The sequence below is a fragment of the Primulina huaijiensis genome, chromosome 9, assembly GCF_012295235.1.
Source record: "Primulina huaijiensis isolate GDHJ02 chromosome 9, ASM1229523v2, whole genome shotgun sequence".
In the NCBI taxonomy this organism is placed as follows: Eukaryota; Viridiplantae; Streptophyta; class Magnoliopsida; order Lamiales; family Gesneriaceae; genus Primulina; species Primulina huaijiensis.
In genome coordinates this window covers 11,420,533-11,427,884 of record NC_133314.1, presented here as the reverse complement: position 1 = coordinate 11,427,884, position 7,352 = coordinate 11,420,533, and positions in this window count along the sequence as shown.

Genomic DNA, 7,352 nt, shown 5'->3' with positions numbered 1-7,352 from the left:
ATAATAAATTATATAAAATATAAGTTGTTGTGTAATTACAAGTTTTTACTATTTTTTACAGGTTCGATAAAACAAGAATAAACTTGGCGTTGCAAATGGGATTAAGATGATTCTTAAACCTGTAGAAAGTTGATTATAATATCTACAATATTGTTGACAAGCATGAGATAAAAATTCTCTCACAATTGGGATCAAATTAAGCAACAAATAAAGTTATCAAAGGAGAGGCAGTTTTACCATGCTCTAGTATTTTGACCATATCTCTTAAATTACTTCGTAAAATGGTTTGAAAAATACCACAACTAGACAACTCAATTATCCACATGTTTTTTTTTATGTAAAGAAGCAAATTCGGAGAAGAAGATTTTCAAAAGTGATGTGTAATATAATATAATATCTTGGAACACCAATGAAGACTTATGTGTAAAAAATAATATTTTATTTGTGGTTGTCTCCCCAAATTTGGCTATAAATAAGGGTGCATTGTAATGTATTGAGATATCCCTCATTCTATGAACAAACCTTTGAGTTCATAATATTTCTCTCTATATTTTTCCTTTATTTCTTCATTTAAATACAATTAGCATATTAATTTCAAATTCAAAGTTTTACACTTTGAATAATGAATAGCTAACTTCCTAAAGTTGAGATGATAATGTGAAACTCTTGGCATGATAATAAGGTTGTTAAAAGGTAAGAATCTATGTTTTATATTATTTAATCATTATTTATTGTTTATGTTATATTTATTTCTTTAAGCATTTTTATACCCTACTTATAAGTGGGAGTTTTGATTTATTGTTGCTATATGTTACACTAAATTCTTGGAACCATTTAAATGTTAGTTTGGTATTACCAACCATTTAAAGTGGATGCCTTGATTTATTATATATAAATATATTATAATATTAAATTCTTGGAACCATTTAAATGTTAGTTTGGTTTTACCAACCATTTAACTTGGATTCCTTGATTTATTATATATGAATATATCATAGTATTAATTTATTGGTACCATTTAAATGTTTGTTTGGTTTTACCAACCATTTAAAGTGGGAACCTTGATTTAGTGTTTACAAATATATATAGCACAATAAATACTTGACCACATTTATAAGTTTTGGTATATATTATATACTTATAAGATAATAATTTATAACATAATATAAATATGATTATTTAATATATTGGAACCATTTTATTAAGTGGATTTCAATATTGTTCGTTAATGTTAACTTTATTAAAATACCAAGAGTGGATCCTTTAATCTCAACTACTTAAATTAAAATTTGAACAATTAAAATTTACCCATTAAAGATTCAAACAATTAAAATTAAAAAGAAACAAAAACAAAAACAAAACAAAAAGACATTGTAGTGGACTTGTAATTACCTTAGCTTCCCTGTGGATACGATATCGGACTCACCGAATTATACTACTTGTGGACAACCTGCTCTTGGGAGTGCAACAATCAAAGAGACAACAAGTTTTTGGCGCCGTTGCCGGGAAGTATAATTTAATTTCAAGTCTATTTAATTTTATTTATAGTTTATTTTTCTTTATTTGAATTTTTATTGCTTTTGTGTGTTTTTATTCTTTTGCATTTGCATTTGCATGAGCATTATTTGGTCACGTACACTTAGTGGTCGACTCATTCGAAATAACCCTTTATTTTTACAAAACATGGCAGAAGAACCCATCCAAGAAAATGAAGATGAAATTCAATCTCAACATGATCATGATAGACGAAGAACACTTAGAGATCACATGAATCCTACACGTACTAGTGCACCTTCATGTCTAGTTTTTCCCCCCGATGCATCTCATTTCAATTTTAAGCCTGGTATTATCCAACTTTTACCCAATTTTCATGGCTTAGATTCTGAAAATCCATACATGCATTTACGAGAGTTTGAAGAAGTGTGCAACACATATAATGATCTAAATTGTAGCATGAACACCATTCGACTTAAGCTTTTTCCTTTTTCTTTAAAAGATAAAGCTAAAACTTGGCTACAAAATCTTAGATCGGGATCCATTCGAACTTGGGATGAATTGCAACAACAATTTTTGAAAAAGTTTTTTCCATCTCATAGAACAAATTCTTTCAAAAGGCAAATCATCACTTTCACTCAAAAACAAGGAGAAACTTTTTATCAGTGTTGGGATAGATATAAAGAATTGCTTAATCTTTGTCCACATCATGGTTTTGAAATTTGGAGAGTTGTTTCTCAATTTTATGAAGGCTTAACACCTAAAGATAGGCAAATGGTTGAATTTATGTGTAATGGAACATTTGAAGATAAAGATCCAAATGAGGCAATTGAGTATCTCGATTCATTAGCTGAAAATGCTCAAAATTGGGACACTATAGGTACAATCGAACCATCAAACAAGATTCAATCTCCTACATCTGGTGGAGGTATGTACACTCTCAAAGATGAACATGATCTTCAAGCTAGATTTACCTCTTTGGCAAGAAAAGTTGAGGCACTTGAATTGAAAAAGAATGGTCAATTAAAATCTGTTCAAGAAATTGCATGTCACATCTGTGATACAAGTGATCATTCTACAAAAGATTGTCCCACTTTGCCTTCTTTTAAAGAATGTCTCCATGAACAAGCCAATGTTTTAAACAATCTCAAAAGGCCAAATTTTGAACCATTTTCTCAAAGTTACAATCCAGGTTGGCGAAATCATCCAAATTTTAGTTGGAGGAATGATAATGCTGCACAATTTTCACAACCACATTTCCAAAATCAACAAAATTTTCAAAATTATGCACCTTATGTTCCTCCACCTAAAAGGAATTTGGAAGATATATTGAATTCTTTCATTGCAAAGCAAGAGTCTATCAATACTCAAACTGCTCAAACCATGACAGATTTGAAAGATACTCTTGCTAAATTTGCATCTGCACTTAATGTTCATGAAAAAGGTAAATTTCCTTCACAACCTCTGCCTAATCCCAAGGATCATCATTCACAAACTGGAACTTCTGGAACTCAACCGATGGATCAGGTAAAATCTGTTATTACCCTTCGAAGTGGTAAGGTTGTGGAAAAATCCATTCTTGAACCTTGTGAAGATGATGATAAATCAACTCCAAAGGGTAAGGAAGTGGAACCCATAACTTGCGAAGAGGAGGTTCAACAGACAGTGTCACCACCATTCCCTCATGCATTGAAAAATACAAAAAAATCAAATTTGAATTCTGATATATATGATATTTTTAAACAAGTAAAAGTTAATATTCCTTTATTAGATGCAATAAAACAGGTACCATCATATGCCAAATTTTTGAAAGACTTGTGCACTGTGAAAAGAAAATTGAATGTGAAAAAGAAAGCATTTTTAGCCGAACAAGTAAGTGCAATAATTCAAAATAATAATGCTTTGAAATACAAAGACCCTGGTTGTCCTACTATTTCTTGTATTATTGGAGAACGAAAGATTAAAAAAGCCTTGCTTGACCTTGGAGCTAGTGTGAATTTACTTCCATATTCAGTTTATCAAGAACTCAATCTAGGCGAGTTAAAACCTACTTCGGTAACACTTTTACTTGCTGATAGATCTGTTAAAGTGCCAAGAGGTATGGTAGAAGACGTGTTGGTCCAAGTTGATAACTTTGTATATCCTGTCGATTTCATAGTTTTAGATACACAATCTATCGAAACTTGTAATGCAATTCCTGTAATTTTAGGTCGTCCATTTTTAGCAACTTCTTATGCCCTTATAAATTGCAGGAATGGAATAATAAAGTTGTCATTTGGTAACATGACCTTGGAGCTTAATGTGTTTAATCTTTGTAAGCAACCACTTGACAAAGGAGATGAAAGTGAAGATGAAAATCTTATTGAAACTCTTGTGGAAGAAAACATTCAAGAAGGGAGTAATCGTGATCAATTAGATATTTGTTCAATTGAAACTGGTAAAGAAAATATTGAAATTGATCTTGATGATTTTATCAGGTATCACTTGTTACCAGGATCAGAGAAAGAATTTGATGCAAAATATGAGAACAAAGACGAGTCACCCATATTGGAGTTAAAACCCTTGCCAGAAGAATTGAAGTATGCATGTCTTGGAGAAGATGAAACATATCCGGTGGTAATTTCTTCCAAACTAACAAGTGATGAAGAAGGTAAATTAGTTGATATGCTTAAAAGACATAAAAATGCAATTGGTTGGAGACTAAAAGATCTCAAGGGCATTAATCCACTAATTTGCACTCACAAAATTCATTTAGAAGAAAATGTTAAAACATCTCAACAACTACAAAGGAGATTAAATCCGCACATGAAAGATGTTGTGAAAACTGAAGTTCTCAAACTACTTGATGTTGGGATTCTCTAACCTATTTCTGATAGTAAGTGGATAAGCCCAACACAAGTAGTTTCGAAAAAATCTGGCATCACAGTGATAAAAAATGAAAAAGGTGAATTGTTAACAAGTCGAGTCCCATCTAATTGGCGGATGTGTATTGATTATAGAAAATTAAATGACGCCACTAGAAAAGATCATTTTCCATTACAATTTTTGGATCAAATTTTAGAAAGAGTAGCAGGTCATCAATACTACTGTTTTCTTGATGGATATTCAGGTTATTATCAAATTCCCATTGCACTCGAAGATCAAGATAAAACTACATTCATATGTCCTTTAGGAATATTTGCATTTAGAAGGATGCCATTTAGATTATGCAATGCCCCAGCAACATTTCAAAGATGAATGCTAAGCATTTTTTGCGACATGGTTGAAAATTGTTTGGAAATTTTCATGGATGATTTAACTGTCTTTGGGAATACATTTGATAATTGTCTTGAAAATTTAGAAAAAGTTTTAAAAAGATGCGAGGAAAAAGGTCTTATTTTAAATTGAGAAAAATGTCATTACATGATTACTTCTGGAATTGTTTTGAGACATGTCGTGTCATCTCATGGAATTGAAGTTGATAAAGCAAAAGTTGATGTCATTGCCAATTTACCCCCTCCAAAAACCATTAAAGAAATTCGCTCATTTTTGGGACATGCTGGATTTTATAGGAGGTTTATAAAGGACTTTAGTTTAATCTCTAAACCCATTTGTAACCTCTTAACAAAAGACAGTGCATTTGAGTGGACTCAAGAATGTCAAAATGCTTTTGATAAAATCATTCGACATTTAACATCAGCTCCTATCATGCAACCTCCTGATTGGTCTTTACCATTTGAAATCATGTGCGATGCGAGTGATTATGCAGTCGGTGCAGTATTGGGTCAAAGAAGAAACGGTAAGCCTTATGTGATATATTATGCAAGTAGAACTTTAAACAATGCTCAAATGAATTACTCCACAACTGAAAAAGAACTACTTGCTGTAATATTTGCATTAGATAAATTTCGTTCTTATTTGATTGGATCAACAACTATCGTGTTTACTGATCATTCTGCTATTAGATATTTGTTGACCAAACAGGATGCAAAACCACGACTGATACGATGGATTTTGTTGCTCCAAGAATTTGACATTGTGATCAAAGATAAAAAAGGAACCGAGAATGTCGTAGCCGATCATTTATCGACACTAGTAACATGATCATCTTGTGAAATGACACCAATTAACGATAATTTTCCTGATGAACATCTATTTTCAGTTACTACTACACCTTGGTTTGCTAACATAGTAAATTTTCTTGTGACAGGAAAAATGCCACCGCAATAGAGTTCTCAATATAAAAGAAAATTTTTGAATGAGGTAAAAAATTTTTATAGGGATGATCCGTATCTGTTCAAGTATTGTCCGGATCAAATTTTTCGACGTTGCATACCTGACAATGAGGTAAGTAGTGTCATTAAATTTTGTCATTCAGAAGCATGCGGAGGACATTTTTCTTCAAAGAAAACAGCTGCAAAAATCTTGCAGTGTGGATTTTATTGGCCCACTTTGTTTAAAGACACCCACGAAATCTGCAAGATCTGTGAAAATTGTCAAAAATTGGGTGCGATTTCAAAAAGAAACATGATGCCTTTGAATCCTATTATTGAAATTGAAATCTTTGATTGTTGGGGAATAGATTTTATGGGACCTTTTCCACCTTCGTTTGGATACTTGTATATTTTAGTTGCAGTTGATTATGTTTCCAAATGGATAGAGGCAATTCCATGTCGAACAAATGATCATAAAATCGTCATCAAATTTTTAAAAGAAAATATTTTTAGTAGATTTGGAATTCCTCGAGCCATGATAAGTGATGGGGGAACTCACTTTGTTAATAAACCATTTGCTTCATTAATGAAAAAATATGGTATTACTCACAAAGTAACTACTCCTTATCATCCTCAAACAAATGGACAAGTTGAATTAGCTAATAGGGAGATAAAGCAAATTTTGGAAAAAACTGTTAACTCAAATAGAAAAGATTGGTCTCTGCGACTTAATGATGCACTTTGGGCATATCGAACAGCTTTTAAAACATCATTGAATATGTCTCCCTATAAGTTGGTTTACGGAAAACATTGTCATTTGCCTGTGGAATTGTAACATAAAGTTTATTGGACGATCAAAACTTTTAATTCAAGCATGGATGATGCCAACAAATTGCGCAAATTGCAACTTAATGAACTTGATGAACTCAGAAATGACGCGTATGAGAATTCAAGGATTTATAAAGCAAAAATCAAATCATTTCATGATAAAACAATTCTTAGAAAATCTTTTGAGATTGGTAAAAAAGTTTTGCTTTATAATTCGCGACTTCACATATTCCCTGGAAAATTACGATCAAGATGGATAGGTCCATATGCTGTAAAACATGTGTATTTTTATGGAGCTGTGGACACTGAAAATCCTAAAAATGGTGATGTTTTTAAAGTAAATGGACAAAGGCTTAAACCATTTTTAGAAAATGAACTTTTTCAAGAAGAGTTTATTTCCCTTTCCGATCCTTGATTTTTTTGTGTTGCATTTAATTTTGTTTGTTTTTTGTTCAGGTTTCCTTAATCTTTTTATTTTCCCGGTTAAATGGCGGATAACGGTACTCCGTGACTCTCATAGTCGGTTTAATCAGTTTCCCATAATTGCTGATACAAAAATAAAAAAAATCATTTCTTTTCTTTTCAAAATGGATGAAATTCTCTCAAAAATTTGTAAATATTTTCACTCTGTTTCTGAAAATGTTCTAAGAAAAATTTATGCAGGAAGATGTGAAAGATTGAGATTGCTAATGCAAAAAGGAATTCCAGAAGATATTCGTCTTGTAATAGAAGCTAAGGTCCGATTAGGAGGAGAAGTTCCACAATCATTGCTCATTCGATATTTGCCTGGATTAGGAAAAAGCACTTATGCGAAAAAACGAAGGGCCAAAAGTTTAG